Genomic DNA, 19,698 nt, shown 5'->3' with positions numbered 1-19,698 from the left:
CTATAAAACCAATCGAAGAACATTTTATAGGCTGCTTATAGCAACTTTCGAACAGCAAAATATCCTTTTCTGAATGTGAGATGAACTGTAAACCGTTCTTCAAAAATCAAAATGAAATTTGTCAGAAAAGCTTTGTTAAAATTTCTAAAACATGCACAACGAGTATTTTTCCTAAAATATCCTTAAATTAAGATAATTCAACTAGAAATATTTTTTTATTTTTATTTTTATATATATATATATATATATATATACATATATACATATATAAAAAAATTATTTCAAGTCGAATAAAAATAATATATATGTATATATATATATATATATATATATATATATATATATATATATATATATATATATATATATATATATATATATATATATATATATATATATATATATATATATATATATATATATGCCGGTCTGGTGCTACAGTCGTCAACTCGTACGACTTAACAACATGCCCGTCATGGGTTCAAGTCCCGAATAGACCGTGCCCCCATACGTAGGACTGACTATCCTGCTATGGTAATAAAAAGTCACTTAAAGCCAAGCTCATTTTCACTAGTGTGTACAGGGCAGGCCTTGACCGACAGCGGTTGTTGTGCCAAAGAAGAAGAGGAAGATATATATATATATATATATATATATATATATATATATATATATATATATATATATATATATATATATATATATATATATATATATATACATACATTCTATATAAATTTTATAAGCGTATTTTAAGGACATCTCTGAGCATTTGACTGGGTATATATTGCAAAGAGCAATCTAGTACAATTTCTCTACTCTTCTCAATCAATTTAGTAAAAAAAATAGTGTTAGCCTGTATATGCTATAGACCTTCCGGAATATTGCTTTAAGATGAAATATAAAATGAGAATAGTCCAATTATTACCATATTCATATTTTTCCTACTTACCTTTACTAGTAATAACATTTTAGTTGTTTTACTTACACAACTATCATATTTCTAAACCAAATAGAATATCGCATCAAACATTAAATCTAATAATAATAGACGCTAATGATCATCATGAAACATCTTCTCAGCTTTCATTTTTTAATCTTTTTTTTTCTTAAAATCAGTTGATCGAGATTTTAGAAAAATGTTGGCTAAATGTCATCAGGAGCAGGAATTATCTGTTATACACCAAAACCCAATCAACAGCTTACATAATCGAATTGTTTCAATCACCACAGATATGTTTGAATAAAGGTTCCATGCAAGCATGGGATATGGTGCGTCAAGCGTAGTGAATCTTGCTTTACTTTGCGATGCAATTGCCGACTTGGGGCTCTGAATACCTCGCCGGAAACTATTGTTTACCATATGCCTGATGTAGAACCGATCGTACCATATTCCCGGCATGGTGGCAGATGATTTCCGCAACGAGAAACAACTTTCGCCAACTCAATTTAGGTTTTACGGACTGCGGAACTCGAAATCGACAAACTTGGTGCCCGTGGCAAATCACACCGTCGCGCACGGAAAGCTGCTAGAGTAATGGCAGCGGTTAGTCTCTCTGTCCGTATTGAGCGTAAAAACTCATTTCCGAAAAATGATCAACCATTTCCCAATTGCCGTAGCCTCCCTGACCAGAGGTGTAGCGGGCAGCCGACCCCGTGGCAACGGTATGGTATTAATTGTTTTATGTTCCTCAATAAAAGTTTACGACCAAACTCTGGCCTTTTCTTAGCCACCAGCCGGACGAACGAATTGCAATTTTTCCAGTCCCCCTGCAATCAGCAATGTGTTTCCCGAAAACGGTTCACTCCTATATGGCGCAGGAATTATACCGATCCGGTGTTAGTCTTTCGTTCATTTTGAAATAAGTGAGACGGGGCAATTGCTGAAATGCGAGTTGTTTTTTTTTTTCAAACAGGAGGTTGTACATTTTTGATAGAAGTTTTTCGCAACACTTATCCTATTAACAATTGCTTTTATGTATTGCAGAGGAAACAAAGCAAGAGAGAAGGAATTCTATGCAAGTTTTTTTTTCCATACTGCAATCATTATTTAGTCCCCTAGATACGCGGTACCTCTTATGCGAGGATTCGGAGAAAGGCGGTTTTTTTTGTTCAGGAGTAACGGTCCAAAAAGGCCGTATTGCTTAAGGCGGTTTTATAAATTTAATAATTCCTTCCTTTGACAAACTTGACAGGTTCTGCCAGTTGAATAAGTATGGTACGATCGTATAGTAGTTTGTTGCGAAAAAAAAAACAAAAAATGGCGGAGTATATTCTCAACAGTTACAGATACAGCTGTAATGTATAAATGTTTTTTTTTTTTGTTGAGTGGTCAGATTGATGTTTTACATCTATAACGATACAGGGTTTCCCACGATTTATTGGTTGGTTCCCATCATTTTTTGGTGGGTTCCCATATTTTTTTGGTGCGTTCCCACGATTTTTTGGTCGTTTCCCAGAATTTGTTGGTCCAATTGTATTGATATCCAATCGGAAAATACCAATAATTATGGGAACGAACCAAAAATCTATGGGATACGACCAAAAAATCGTGGGAACGCACCAAAAAATCATGGGAACTGACCAATAAATCGTGGGAAACCCTGTAATATGTTCAATTTGTTCTAGCATTTTTTTCATCTCCGAAACGATTATTTATTTGCAAATACTTAGGCATATTCAATGAAAAAGTTGCATAGCAGATATTTCGTGTAAGTGCGAGTAAGTCGATGGGCCGCATTATAATTATTAAGCGAGGATCCTCTGTACAATAGCATTATAGAGTGAAAAAGACAAAAGAAAAGAAAAATTTATGAGTAAAACATTTTACGGCGACTACTTTTTAAGCCCAGTTCAACTTGGGGCAACTCGCGGGGAAATTGTTTTCTTTCGTCGAATTTCCTTTAGACAAAAGTCTGAATATAATTTTTTCTCTGAAATTTCTATCAGCTACAATTATGCCGTTCTTACTACGCAAAACATACATCTTCGACATACTTGATAAAAATATATCTATCTACAAAAGCCTATTTAATTATATGCATATGCCATCTCATACAATAAAAACACAACCACAAAGCCTAGTAAAATGTCACCCAAAAGCACACGCTAGCAATATTCATAGCAGAACAGCAATCCTGATAAAAAATTAAGATCTACACTGAAATAAAATCCTCCTTTTTCTGAGTGTCCGAACAGTACCATTATGTTGTCGTGGCACTTCGAATCGAGTGATTTTAAATCAACCTCTGCGGGATAAGAGGAAAAGCGAATATACTTAATGCATACAAGTAGCAGTAGTTAGTTATGCTTGTTTTAATTCAGTTAAGCAACAAAGAAGAAACTGAGAGTGGTAAACCGGAACTGCTGTGCATTAACCAAAACGCTGTGTGAAAGAAGCATGTTGCCTTGTAGAATGACTGGTTTTACAAGTGAAAAGTAGCAACAATTGTTCATTCAGATACAATCAAATCGCTTGTCGGTATTGTCGTTTGTTTAATTATCCATCGTGGAATACATTTTCACGTCGAACAAAGTATGTACATTTTAGCAACACTGCTCAGAAGCTTGCACTTCCTCGCGTTGTTGTTGCATTAAAAATTGAATTGAACGTGCACTCAAAATACATCACATAACATGTTTCGCTTGACCGATTTCTTCACCGGGATGGAGTTTGTTTTGGAATCGACTATCAGATCACGTGCTGCGTGGACACGCGCAGGAATTCGAACACACTCACAATGTTGCGTATTTCCGCCACCGAGGTGCGCAAACATGCCAACATTTCAGCTCTTCCGCGGGAACGGGAAACAATTTTGACCACGTGTCATTATCCCTCCGGCGAAAGGCCGGAAACCGAGTAGAAAGATGGAGATTTTTCATTCCATCTATCCCCTCGCCCCACGCTCCCTTTGTGTTATTCTGAAAGTTTCAAACAAAATGGCCCTGCATGTGGGTCCACGGTAAAATGTTAGACATCAATCATAAACCCACCACTGGCACAATCGGACCGACATGGAGGAACCAGCAAAACCCGGCAACATGGCCCCATTTGAGGCGGAACCTTGCGGAACGTGAACGTGGAGGGGTATCTGGCAGTATTGTGCGGGAATTCGGTTCGCTCGATTCGCTCGCGCTGAATTATGTAGACACGAACTGTGGCACAAATGTTGCGAAAGTACGAATTCATGTTCCGAAATTTAGCCCGCGGGACGAGCGCGGTATGTTCTTTGGTGTTTTTTAAACGCATCCTCTCATGTTTATCGTACACCTCGTCACGTGCTCCTAGAAGCTAGACGGGGTTGGTCATGGTTCGATGGGGGATATCCGGGATTTTATTAATTCTTTGCTTGGTGTTTGGTCGGGCGTTATTGTTCGTATAAATCATGTGTGCATGATTCGTCAAAAAGTACCGGGCGCCTCCATCGGTGAATAATGTTTTTTGGAACACGTATAGCATGTTCATTGGGGGTTTTGAACGTTCATTTTTCCAATTGAAATGTATGATATTTTTGAACTGATTATAAGCTCATTGTTTATAAACATTGGTGATAAAGATTACTTTACGTCATACGAGTATAGTAGATCTGAAACCAATACAAATTATGAATATACAACATGTTTAATATTACATTCCATTGTTGATAACCTTGTGGATGGAGGTTATGTGGAGGTAAAAGTGCTTATTTATTTAATTATTTATTACTGCATAAAATCCTCGGTGGCTTAACAAGTAAGTTTCAACAACATGATGTAAACTTTCGCAAGCAGTAAAAACTCCCTGAAAGGAAGTCCTGCTGCTACCCTGGATGAAAAACAACATGTTGATGAATTTGTTTCAAAATACAGATAATGTAATACACGAGAGGCGTCATACTCACAAAAATACAGTATTTGATGCAAACGTTGTGTTGGAATATCCCGAATGAACTTAGCATTTAATTATAAACACGTAAAATGACAGGAGATTAACGAAAGTATATATTAGGAAATGAGATTATCTGGTATATTGATCATAGAACGTCAGAAGCATCTTTTGTGTGTTTAAATCTTTGCTAATAATAGTAATAAATGTAATGAGGTTATACAAATCAGAGCTTCGTGGTTCACCTGGGCCGCAACACGCTGATTTTATCTTTCAATTATAAATATACATTCAGACATCGTATTGGGATTTTTCTTTCGTACATTATTCTATAATTAAAATTGTACCTATTCAAATTACAAATTTACCCTAACAAAAAAAATGTTCTGAAATATAAACCAAAATCAATCTTTTTTACATGTCATTCTCGTTTTACCTCAAGAATAATTGTTGTAATAACCCCGAGAAGCAATGGCCAAAGATGAGTAAAAAATCGAGGTCAAATCAAAGTTTTCTGATGTTTTTATACAATACAATATACAATAATTTATCAATGAAAATTTATTAAAACATAAAAATTGATTCAATCATCCAGAAATTAGATGTAATAACAGCACCGCTCGTTATTCATACCAAACAAGCTTCAACATTTACAATCCAATTATACTCAGTTTTATTTATTTAATTGAGTTCTACCACAAAATACCTCGAATATAGAAACTATACCATTATTGCGGGTATATAAAAGCCATAAAATAGAGGTTTCGTCAACTTCTTGTGCCTCATGATAAAAAAATTGTTTTGGGAACGATAAAATGCATTTCAATAGCAATATATTGGAAAAGCAAATAATTTCTTCCTTGATACTTTAAAGTCATGTATATGTCAGAAATTATACCACTTACACAAAATTGATTAATTATCTAAAACTAAATCTAACAAATTTAGAATGAAATATAACTATGACGATAGAAATCAAACAAATTGTTTTGGTAATGTTACTTTATTTGCACTGCGAAAAAAAACCAACACATAATGGTTAAATGCAGTGAAACGCATTTGAATCATTTTGAATCCACTAACCGCACGGTGGTTTCATGGGAGATAAAATGTTATTCATTGGCAAATGTTGGCGTGAAAGCACATAAACACACAATATGTGCATTATGATGCACTGCATAATAAATAACACTCATCTCGGTGGATAACTTAGTGGGTAGGTATGATAGGATCGCACAAAAATGTCAAAGTAAGAGTACAGCGTTCATAAAGCCGAGAGTGGAAGGAAGGTGAGGACGACGTAGGGAACACAAATAACGGTTGGCCACAGTTGTTTTCCCCGTGTTTGATTGTTCTATGTTTTATCATCCCAAAGTTCAGACCTGCTGACACTTCCATGTGTCGGACGATAGTTTATAACGAATGGGGAGGTTATACTTTATTTGTCGTGTCGCGCACCAATTCACAATGGGCATTTGCCGGGATGAAATTCAAAAAATCAACTTTGTAATAGCGCAATTCCTAATAATAGGTTTTAATACTAAGGGTTAAGCTAAGAAAAATACCAAATATGAGCTCTTTATCTTTTCTGGTTTTCTATAAAAAACCTTTCAAAGTCGAGATTTGTTAAAAAAACGCAGAATTTTTTTCACTTTTTTGGAAAACTTTGAACCTTTGTAACTTTTTCAAATATGAACCGATTTTGATAAGTTTAGACATTTTAAAAAGGATATTTGGTCAGCTTTAAAAATACATTAAAGATTTTGAGTTAAGTTTATTTTTTGCAAAAATATACGATAATAACTGAAGAAACTTCCTAAAAAAATTCATCATTTTAATTTTTGACATGATGCCATTATGAAAGTGGCGTAGAGTGGCGTTGTCTCATATATGTCACATAATAATGTAATATATATACTATCAATCTGTGAAGAAATATTCTGCGAAAGTTTGCGAACGCGAATTTTATTCAAGTTTTTTCACATCAACTTTTTCTAAAAACAGACACATACGCAACTAGGCGGCTCCATAGGAGCCTAGTGTAGCGTATTTAGTGTATTCCACAAAACTATATTCTACGTGATTTTAATTTCCATTACGAAGCTGTGTATCTTAGTTTCAGCTCATGTACTTATCTAAAATGTAAATTTTTATTCTAACCTAACTTTATTATTAAATATAATGAAGCAAATCAGAACCAAATAACTTTTGGTCCTACTCCAGATTATCGACGGAATGCACCAGCATCTATTGGCGTTTTGGGAGAAGAAACTCCCAAAAGTGATGACAAACTAAATATAAGGATAGAGGGGAGTATGCTACAAAGAATATTTTGCAAGAAAGAAAATGCATCCAGAAGGACATTTTGTATAATGAGCTGTATTCCTCTGATTCGTTAACCAATTCAATATCAGTAGCTACACGCACTAAAACAAAGACAGAGTTTAACTTTACAAATGAAGTAAATACTTTGTTTGTAGCTATTGTTGAACTCTGATTTTTTCGGATAGTTGTAAAACCAAGAACATACAATGTTTAGTTTTATCACCCCTTCTGAAGGTAGTACAGGACTTGGAAAAGTATAGAATGAATATTCAAAGACAAACAATATGAGCTGCTTTTCATTATGAATTTGGGAAGTACTTTATTTCAATGTACCTGCTCTATCTAATTATTTAAATGCCTTTATTCATGTCTTTAGAAATGAGAACTAGACGTCAGGAGCTTGTAATAGCATCCACCTAAGTTGTGTATGTCAAATTTTAATATTTGTACTACCTATGAGTAAAAGTGATGAATATTAGCTACAACTGTCCTGTACAAAGCAGAAAATTATATCTTATTCAAAATTATTATGTTTTGTTCATATATTATGAAACATTACAGTATATTTTAATATGGTTTATACTATTAGAAACAACAAATACAAGAAAAAAAACACACAAAATTAATAAAATTAAGCAAAGGTCCCTTAAAACACTATTTTATGTAGCGCCACCTGGTGGTATGGATGCGAACTACATATAAAATGTTATTGACTATCATCATCTTTACTACAAACGATAAAAACTAACAATTTCTGTAAAAATAATTTTATCCCGAAATTTGTTCTAAACTGCCCATTGTGCAATTGGGTAATTTCAAATATAAAAAAACTAGATTTAGAAAATTGTGTCGTAAAAGTATTACAATCTAACAACTTTAAAACCTTTAATTCTCTAATTCCTTATTTTTTTTAGCGAGCCGGAATTTGTTAAAGTGTTCTGATTGATTCGTACAAATTTCAGGAATCTTTTAAAAGGTACCCTGCAAAATTCTAAAAATCCGTTGAGCATGTGCTTAAAACACAAAAAAACAACAACCTCTTCCAATTAAGCTAAAAGGGATCACATTCGCGCGTACATCTGCCCATAGCTCGTGGGCCCAACCAGACACACGACCGAACCATCCATTCCATTTGATTTTTCTCCCATTCGTATGGATGTTTGGACGATTCCAGCCAACGGGGATAAAAGTAGCTACTAAATAAATCAGCGGAGGATGAAACGAGAAGAAAGCAACAGCAAGGGATACACAAATCGAGGAAGAGATAGAAAGAGAGAAAGAGAGAGAGAGAGAGAGAGAGAGGGAGAGAGAGAGGCAAAACAAAAATCGTACAAGGCTACCGGAGTACCGTTAGTGTGGTCAAATAAATCTTATTAATTGGAATCCCTCGCGTACCCTCTATAGACACCAACACATGCCCACGGTGCACTTCACGTGATAAGAGCGAACTTTACGTTTTTAATCCCATTTAAAAGTGGCAGTGGTAATGGAGGGATTAAGTCTGTGCATGCGTGGAAAGGAGATACATATAGAGGAAGGAACAGTGTATGCGCGATGGGATATATGATTGCTGCAACGCTATGGCGGTTTCCAAAAAGGAGGCATAGAAGAAGAATCGAGAAATCAAATCACGCTACCCCGACATGAGAAGATCGATTGGTTTATGCCTTCCGTCCCGCTGGCTGCGAATAGAAGACATTTTACCTAACGGCGTTTTTAAAATGGTCATGCCACAGGCTTTTATGATGTGATTTTAAATGACAAAGGTGATTAGATTTTTTTACGAAATAAAGTAAATAAGGATGCCACCAAAAAATTGTACTTTTATTTTCTTTGTTGCATTAGAATTATTTAAAATTATGGTTCAATTCGTTTTTTAATTGTATCGTAGTTTTTTTTTCAATATCATTAAATAAATATCAACAAAAGTTTCAATTGCAGGCCAAAAAATCATTTGCATAGATCTAGGTTATAACCTATAGTTTAAATTTATCGAAGAAATGAAAAACATGAATAAATTTAAAATTCTTGCAATTTACGCATCTATTGGGTTGCAAATTCTGTACGCTTAATGTAATGATACTACTGGCGATTTACTGTACAAAAAAACATTTTAAAGTTGATCATGGAATTACATATACTTTTGCAGCGCTTCACAAAAAATGCTTTTAGAAATGTGCCTAAAGAAATGTAAATGATGGAGTTGATGAGTGATCAAGAATGCAGATGGTGCTTGTTCAATATGCACTGCGAGAAATTGAAATAGCACTACCATGTTTTTTGCAATAATTATGGAATAATCGTATCGATTACGATTTGTTTAGTTCAGAATGTTTAAGTAACATGTTCGACAACTCTCAAGCAACTTATATTAATATTTTTGGATATTTTTCAGTTGTGCTGCACTATTCCTCAAAAAAGATGCGAAATAAAAACAACAACACTGCCTAAAACAACTTTCACTTACTTTTTTCGGGATTTCGTTTAACTTTTGATACAGTTTCGATTAGTATTCATCGGAAAATAAGTATTACTCAATAAAAATCAAAAAGGGCAAAGACAATAAGAATATTCTTATTTTCGTTGAGCTATTAGTACTGGACTGATCGCAGCATCTGGCGTACGCAAAGTTATAATAATAAGAGGTATATTACGACCGTGAAGACGGTTAAAAATCTTTGAAACAAATACTTTAGTCGGCAGGGTAATGAAAAGTGTCAAAAACGGCTGCCTCCCAGATAAAACTTCGAGAAGAAACAAGGGTTTGAAGTGAATAATCAATACAAAAGATCTGTGACAGTTAACAATAGCCTATCAAAATCGTGCATAATTACCATTCCCAGAATTAAAAATAGTTGTGTATCTAATTCTGCTAAACATGCAATACAATATCATAAAAACCAATATTTAAGAGTACAGATGAGATGTTAAATTGTGTTATTTTTTGGAAACTATTTTTCTCACAAGAAAGACTGCAAAAATGTTCTCTTGCTGGGTGGAAATTAAGGTCAAACGCAATGGTTACGATGTGTGGCAACACTACTGAAGCGATAAACATAAACAACAGTTGAGTTAAAGCTTCTACGTAGTGTTCATGGCGATGCACATATTATTTGGAATTTGAATTTGTCATTTGTCAAAAAATGCCATTGGAGTGGATATCGTTATAAGCATGGGTTGGTTTGCTTAAAGCCTTTAGTTGTTGACAGTACGTTGTAGAAATAAAGTGAAAAGCATGCTGTCCAACTCTGACACCCAGTTTTGTTATAAAAATAAATAAAAACACACAGCTGAAGCACGCTAAAACTCCTTATTTCTGAAACACATGGAACATGGAACGGACCGAGTATAACTCGATGTTAGTTAAAATTTTGCGGATGAATTAGCGATTCATTGAAGAAATTGGCATGTGTTTTCATTTCTATATGTAATGCTCATTAGCCGCGCGAAAAGGACGAAACGATTTCTGTTTGAAAACTCCTCTTCAAATCACCGTTTCCCATTCGTAAAACACGGGTTCTTGTTGTAAGAAATGTACAATATATAATCGTTAGAACATTTAGCAGTTGAAAGCAATCAAAAACTAATGTTAAAAAGAACCATGTAAGAAACCACACCAGAATCGTGTCATGGAAACGCCAAAACGTTCGCGAATCTTTTTTAACGAGAGGAGGGGAAGATTCGCCAACAAACAATCGTTCCGTGGAAAAAAACAACTATGATGTCCAGTAGGTTATTGTAGAATTCTGAACAAAAAAAAAAAAACATCTAAAAAACATTACGTAAATCCACAATTATTGAAAAAAAAACGTGGTGGTGCATTTTAATTTCACGCAGTAAACACACGTTTACACGAAGTCAACCTTTTGTCAATCTTACGTATTCATAATAAATTGTACTAAAGGGTTATTTTTCCACAAGCTTCGTGAGATAAGTAGAGAGATAGAGTGGCATCTCAAAAGCAATCTCACTAAACACAATACGTTTTGTATCTTCATACTACACACAAGCACACACACATGATATGACGAACGTATATTTACACGTTTCCAAAATACCTAATTACCAAGTAACTGTCCCCCAACCGGATATTTAGTTTAGTACGGACGTCTATCAGCTTTGTAATTGTAACATTGCACAACATCAAAAGATAGATGAAGGTGTGTTGCATATTCATGTCGATCGAACAGATATGATAATCTAGCTAATGTAAAATTTGGCATGCACAATAGAGCACACATTTCGCAAGAATTTCCATGGATGCTGTGCTTGCTACAAAGACATCAAAGGATCGTTGACAATAGCTTGCATATCTTTTTCGATAGTGGAGATATGATAATTGCCCTGCGGTAAAGTTTAGCATGCACAGTGCTTGTGCGTCGCAATACAGAACCAGCAAAATAGAAGCATTGAAACACATGCACGTCCCCAAAACCTGCGGGTTACAACCGTTTTATCAATGATGATGCTGGTAGGATCGCGTGCATTTAGTATGTGCGTTTATCGGTAACAAATTACTGCAAAGAACACTAAGAAAACAGAACCAGTGAACGGGCTGTTTGGTTTATTGTCCAGTCTGTAATGAAGTACGACAGAACTGACATGGACCTTAACTGTACTGGGGAGCAATGTTATGATCACAGCAATGCTGTGACAACTTCAGTTTGTCTACCGGTGGATTTCAATCGTTTTTAACCACTCGGCACAAACAAATGGCCCGAGGGGGGAGCATTGCCGTTGTTTTGCCTTTGTCATCTAATTTCCTTCGTAGTGTTTGTTCCCAGCACAGAGTGGAGCATATCGGCTGAGATGAAAGCCACAAACCCACACAATCACCACCATTGCTATCCGCCACCAAGTGCCATATTTATGCACTTGTCATTGACACGGAGCAACAATCGGCACTGGTTGGGGGTGTGCACGGTGTTAGATGTTCTTAACTGGTCGGGTCCTTCCAGAGCAACACAACTTTGTGTGTATATATGTGTATGTGTGTGAATGTGTGTGTGTGAGTGTTGTCAGCCATTGGAGACATCCCCATTCCAGTGGCCAACATCATCAGAAACATATCAAAGCACTTTAAAGCGAGCGAGCGTTCACTTATCGCTGTGGAAACGCTTGTTGTATGGCGGCAGTTAGTGGTGTCTGGTCGCCGGCACACAGTCTCTGGCTTTGCATCGTCCTGCACATTTGAAGCAGAACGATCACCACTGACATGATGGGTTTGGCTGGGTGGCCTACATCATGCATATCCCCCAACAAAGATACTACGCAATCTCTTTCTAATTTTCTCGCATGCCGAACCACCTACAACCAGTACCATGAATCGTGGGAAAGCGTAAGAGAAAAGAACACACCAATCTTCCCCGTCCATAGACGGTAGATTTCAATTTCAATCTTTACCGTACTTATCAGATGGTTGTTGGTGCACCTAGCCGTCTCATCACCGCCCCACTCCATCGTTCTCTTTCTTGCCGCCTCGGTCACGGTCGTTAGAGTAAATATTTGATCTGTGCGGGATGTGTATAAATGGAATGGAAAAATAATTACTGCTTAAAAACCTCCCGCTCGGTCGGTAAATAATCTGGCTCGGGCTGTTTTGCTCACCCGCCACCCCGCCGGGCATGATATTATCGTATGCCGGTGGGTACCATTGCAATTGAGACGGGCTATCGGTGTCACACCATCGTGGCCGATTCGAGTGCGAATGATGGCCTGTGAAGCATGTCCGAGGCGCGCAGATCATCATGATAAAAGAGCTTACATATTGATGAAGCTGGCACGTGTAGTACACAACCGGTAAGATGGTGGCGCTTCTTTGCGCACCGAAAAGGGTATGTTTGAGATAGTCCTTTGGAGTCTTAGTTGCAGTAGCAGCAGAAGTGTCAGCATCACAAGCGTACGAGCGCACGGGATGAAGCTGAATAACAATCCATGTAAATCAAATCCCTGATTCTTGAAAGGCAATATAGTATCATGTTTCTACGTACTGGTACGAAGGTGGAGTAAAAATATGGCGTCACAGTATTACGTGCGAGTTTCTTCGAAATGGATTGTGAAACGAAAAATCCCGAGAACACAAGTGCATGCACGTATTTGCAGCACGATTTTGCTATTTGAAGCCAAAAACGAGTTCAAGCGTATGGTGTTTGGTGCACAATAAGCAACGGGGACGGGTCGAGCACTTCTAGATGTGATAAAAATCCTGAAGGAATTTATTTTTATCTATTATTTCATGTTCAAACTGCGTCCATTGCAGAAAGTTCCAAAATCGGACACGACAATATTTGCGGCATAATCCAGAGCAGGGGTCTCCAAACTACGGCCGGCGGGCCGCATGCGGCCCTCAAGAGCTTATATTGCGGCCCACGATGACTTTGCCAGAGTTAAAATAAATATTACGTTATTTTGAATTTATACAAATAAAATTGTATTTTTACTTTTCTTAGACAAAAATCAAACTTCAGTTACACGAAGCTGTACAAGTATCGTTAGTATATTGTTATAAAAACGAAATTTAAACGTTCACTCATCAGTTAAAGGTAGCGTCATATGGCCCTCAACATAGTTATTTTTGAACCAATGCGGCCCGCGAGCTGAAAAGTTTGGAGGCCCCTGATGTAGAGTAATGTTTGAATGCAACAACATTAAAAATGATTTGATTATCAGCATGAAGAAATAATGAATCTTCTTGAATGAATGAAACATGAAAAAATAATGAAAATTTTAAAATAAGTTATAAAACTTTGATTATTTTTAATGACTCTAATAATAACAGACAATTAATGGATTATTAGAAAACATAAATGGTATAAATCATAAACAGACTCAACTGCTCCTGAAAGTTATCTCAAAATATTGAGGTTTTTCATCAAAGCTTCGCATCAGGATGGTAAATATTCTCCTTCATCTTTCGATGGGTGGCATGTCAATTTTGAAAATCATTCGCCCGACATTACTCGAAAGATATGAACATACATACTCATTTCTCTTATCATGTCTTAATCAATCTAAACGCTTACCACTGCCGCAAACGAACCTGTCAGCTTACCCGTAATCATTCGCCCCAATGTTTTTCTACACGCTTCTCTTGAACGACATCTTGATCAATTAGGTGTAACCATCTCGGTGGCAAATGATCCCTACCATATCAGCCGTTTGGTGTCTGTTTCCCTTGAGAAGTGTGAAGCAAACTTTGAAGCACACGACTGTCTCGGTGTTTAATAACGATATCGCACTCACACTCCACTTGAACGGATGAATGGGAACATCCGAAGCAAACAGCACTGACATCTCATTACGACGTGTAATGATGATCGTTATACATATTGCATGAAAATGTAGCGAAAAGAGGTAACAGTAATAGATACGGTTGTGTATATGAGAGTGTGCCTCGTTCGACTTGCGGCACTTGCGGTTAACGGACGGAAGGAAAATCGAAGGATAAAGTCGCTTCCTTGCTGTGCGCTTCCGTATGGCTGCGAAATTTCTCACTCTAATTCATATTTTTATTGAAATCATACCTTTTGCCATTTCCGTTTGAGACATAACATTTATCATAACACTTATTGCATGACTGATTAAAGCTTTATTAACTGTTGGAAGGATATGTGTTACTTTTTGTGCATGAAAAAAGGGAGGGGAAAGGATAGTTCTTCCAGTGTCATGCACGCACTACATATAGCATGGACTGCGTTGCGTTGCATCGTAAATCACGAGTGCATTTGATGGCTGACCAACGAGTATGATAAAGCGAGGCGGCTCTGTAGATAGATGCTGCCACGGGGCTAGATGTGATGCGATACCGGAGATGGTCAGTTTGCGTTAGCTGAAGATGGTGGACGAATCGCGACAACCCTGGCACCAGCTAGTCCGTCCGTCAGTCGACGAAGGATGCGTGACTCGGAAGAGAATTATTATTTATTTCGTGTGCTGTGTTTTGCGCTTCGGCCACGTGCACGTGCTCAACAAATGTTTCGCGGCAGAATTTGCCTAAAGATTTGGTCGAAACGTTATGACCATGCTCTGGAAGGCTACCGTATATAACGATAAAAAATCTGATGCTCGGTGGTTGTGATGCAACACTAAACAGTAACTGAGAAATGTAAAATAATACAAACAGGGGAGTAGAGGTAGAAAAAGAAGGAGAGTGATAATAAAATGAAAGAGATAGTGATCGTCGTACAGCCTCAGGATGGTGGAGGTCTTGTTTCTTCAATAATTCTTTTCCATCCCGAGCAATGGACGTACACTGCCGGTAGTAGTTGAGATTCCTCTTTGCACTGAAGCTGTGTAAATACCAACGGACCAACGGTTATGATGGGTGGCCGGCCTGGGGGCTGGGCTCGATGACGCTCTTTGAAAGTTTGACCAAAGTTAATGAAACGAGCGAATGGAAAGCAATCGCCCGCAACGGTCATTCCGTGTGCTGTATGTAACTTAATTTAGTTCGTACTCTCCAGTTGAGGATGATGCTTTTTTATGTTTATTAGCCTCTGTGCCATGTTTGCGATTTGCAAGTAAAAAGCAAAGTTCTGCGCAAATAGTGGATTCTGTTTCAGGGGATGCTTATATGAAGGCTGGATATTATTTTTTGATATACATGTATGTTTCACGTTGTGAACAGATGTTTTATTTACGTTAGATAATTAAATTGAATATTGATGAGGAAACATTTAGACTGTAAGTAAACTAATATACAAATAATCTGGTTTGAATACAATGGATATTTGTTATACTAGTATATTGTATGTTATTTTGAATATCCTATAAATTATGGCATTGGTTAATTAAAAAAATAATAAAAAATGTTGTATTGCTTCATATACATTTATTTTTAATTAAATTGCTGACGCCACAACTGAAAAAAATAATCGACAAAAATTGAATGCGATGGATAAAAACGCTTAATTTGACCGCACCGCACAGTATACAGTAGAACGTAAATGAAACAAAAAAAAATTTGCCTGTCGACGTTTCACGTGTCAATAGTATGCAACGGAATGGCAGCGAAAGTGAAAACCAAAATTAGCCATACGATACTCCCACTAGACCATATTAAAAGCCACTCTGGTACGATGACTGGTTTGGTAGTTTGGCTGGTGATACGAGCCGTTCGGTGAGTGGCCGCGTGTGTGTGTGTGTATGGTGTGCAAAATAAATTTTTAATTGAAAATCTGACAAATAAGCCGGAAAAGTGTCAAGAGGATGGAATTGAACTCCACAAACCACATGGTGCCACTAATGCAATACGGCGAAATAATCCTGTGAAAATTATCAGCAGTTGTTAAAAAAAACTCACATACACCTCTACTTGATGCCGACAAGTGAAGTTGATCGTGCTGCAGGGAAACAAAAAAAGGCGCCAAAAACTCCAAGCAATTTTAGGATGGGTTTTGAGGGTTTTGTTTTTTTTCCCATTTTTTGCTGTCAAAAATAAAGAAAAAAGTTGGATTGAAATTTGGTCAAACACGGCCACTTAATCACCCATTAGGGCTGAAGGTGCCGGTGACTCCACCGAAGCGGGTGGAGTTTTTTTTGCGATGACTTAAACCACATCAACGATGGCTTATGATCCACCGAAAATGATAATGTTCTTCCGACCAGGACGAACGTTTCCTTCCGACATTTTTTTTACGTAGCACCTTTTTTTCGCCGCTGCCGACCGATACGGATTCGACGAAAAATTCTCAACTTGCCAGCAGAGTGGAGGAGAAATGTTTTACTTAACTGTCTTTTGCTTCGTAGATTTGATGCGGCCATGTTCATTCTCGAGGGCTCGCAAAATTGTAGGATAAGCTTTTTTCTACGATTGAAATTAACAGACAGCGAATGGGGAGTAGCATAGTTAGACGAACGGAAACGAAAGAGATATGAAGTGGGAATGAACCGTACCTGCGATCATCACTGTTTGAGGGGGTTTGAGTGTTCCTTCCTTTTCCAAAATGGAAGCGACAAACTGTGTGGCAAACTTTTCGTAATGGGTTTGCTACAGCCCACTAGCTGCTAACTAATTTAAACCACGCAGAGCAAAGAAATGATGACGCCGTTGGAAAAGCTGATGTGTGGTTACAGTGAGTGACAGAAAAAAAATAATATTTTTAAAGATTCGTAAACGATGCAATGGCATAGATCAGTGAGTTGATTGATTGATTTGAAAGGTTTAGCTTCACAATTATTTTTTTGATAATTGTATTTAAAGTAAACACATCATGCAACACGCAATCGTGTAAGATTCATAATTAATAACATTGGAAAGCTTATAATGCATGTTTACTTAGCTGAATACTCTTGCAAACTGTTACAACATTAGATAGACACTAAAAACCTTAAACCTGCATTGCTATAGACTCATAAACATTAAACTCAAAAGAACATTAATAAAGCTTAGAGCACTTTTCAGAAATATGTTTAAAGTAAAGAAAAATGATTTTCCATATAGTACTATCAATTCAACTCGAAACAAATAGACGCTACTTAAATCTAAATTAATTAATAAATTATAGTATTATGAAGAATATGAATATGTTGCACACTGTTAACATTAATAACATTATTATTCCATCAAACAATGCCATCGACAAAAATACTCCTAAAATACATTGAGCAAGGATTCTAATCAGAAACAGCTTTCCAAGAGTCGTTTGCAGACGAATGGTATGTGCTGTTCGTTCAAGCATAATCAAAAAGGGACAAAACACGATATTTACAGCCGTAGCGTTCCGGTAAACAAACAGCAAAACATTGTTTAAAACGATTGTCCCAAATAACAAAAAAAAAGAGTATTCCGTTTTCTAAGAAGCTATCAATTTCGTCACAGTGTCTCGAATCGAATTAGCGCTACCTTCGTTAGTAGCCACACAAAACGTTCCCGTTTTCCACCTGACCGACCTTTAAACGTTCGCAACGCACTGTAAATATTCAAATTCGTCGGTCCGTCGTTCACGGTGTCCTGCAATTGGTTCCATCCTACAGCAAGAGCATAAAAAGAACAACATTCCAGGGCCACTTTGCGGATGAAGCTGAAAGGTGAACTATCGCTTGTGCTTCACGATCCGAGCTAGGTTTGGAACGTTTGGTGTAAGAGAGTTTTGTTGTTGTTGTTGGATCCGTTTGTAGCTACCTACCCACCAGAGCAATAACACCGAGAGGAGGCTAATTTATTTCACAAATATCAACTTTTCACATTCCGATTGGTGTCCCAGTCCTAACTGTCAGCTAGGTCGGGATAGACGGGAAGCTGGATAAAAGGTTTTTGCTTTGGGAAATTTCCCTTCCGTTTTGGCTGTTTCGGTGGATTGCTTCCGGGACGCATGCGGAGGAAAACCTCCGTTTTTGATTTCGTCAATTTTTCACGCTTCGCCAGCAATCGGATTTTGAAGCCCTGCAAAGGAGAAAAAAACCCGGAGTGCGCTGGAGAACGGGAAGAGTGGGGCATACCAATGGTAAGCTAATCTGAAATTGGGATGGAAAAAGACGCCAGAGGGGAAGAGGTTGGTTTCGGAATGGTTAAACTCGGCAGCAAAACCGTCGATATTTGGGTGCTGATTTTGTTACAAAATCACGTCGAACGGATTTCGTACGCTCACGTCTTGTAGTTTTTTTTTTACGGGGGAGGATTGCATGGGGCAGGGTTGGGTATGGAGAAGCAAATTTTCTGCCATCGTTGGGTTTTGGCTATTCCGCAATTCGCGGACAGGTCGTTGCGGGTGAAACGTTGTGAATGACTTGTTGGTTGGTTTGATTGCGTGAAAATGTGCGATCAAGAACCCTAATTTACTCCATACATTAGGCAAACGGGCGTTCGGCTGCTGGAGGGTAAGGCACAAACAGGTTGGGGGGTGTTACGGATGAGAGCACTTTTTACGCTATTTACGTATCAAATCAATCAGACGTGTTCCACCTTCGAGCACGCAACGGATTTAAATGTTCGCCCCCTCTTCCCGTCTGTCACTCCCCCCCCCCTCCCCACTGTCCTAAAGCCAAAACGAGGAGAAGTCAAAATGCGGAAGAATGCGATAACCCTAACCATTTTCATGTGAAAATGGAAAGACATTTCCCTGTTTGACTGGCGGTTATCCTACATGGTAAAGATGCTTAATCATGTTGTTGATAGAATGGAAAATTACGCAAAAAACGATACAGTTTGGCTTGCGTGGGTAATTGTGCATGGCTTTCGTTTTGATAATATTTGCTACATTACATGCTGAATCTTTTATATGAAGTCGGAGGAATCGAACCATCGAAAATGGAAAATATGTACATGATGTAAACTGTAGATCTTTACGAATGCTAGGAGTTTTGGCTGACTTTTAACTTGTGCTGCATAAATGCAAGAACATGTTGTCATGATGCGGACGCCCCGTGTGGTAAATAGAAATCATCAGTTTGAGTCCGTTTTGATGTGTGATGTCCTGAGTACTCTCTCTTTCTCAATTGAAGCCTCTTCAACTGATTAAACTTGATAACTGCTAGAACTCAGTGAGTAAACGTTCCCCTTCTGTTTGTTG

This window comes from Anopheles merus, chromosome 2R, assembly GCF_017562075.2.
Source record: "Anopheles merus strain MAF chromosome 2R, AmerM5.1, whole genome shotgun sequence".
NCBI lineage: Eukaryota > Metazoa > Arthropoda > Insecta > Diptera > Culicidae > Anopheles > Anopheles merus.
The sequence above is the reverse complement of the archived record's forward strand: the minus strand, read 5'-3'. Positions refer to the sequence as shown.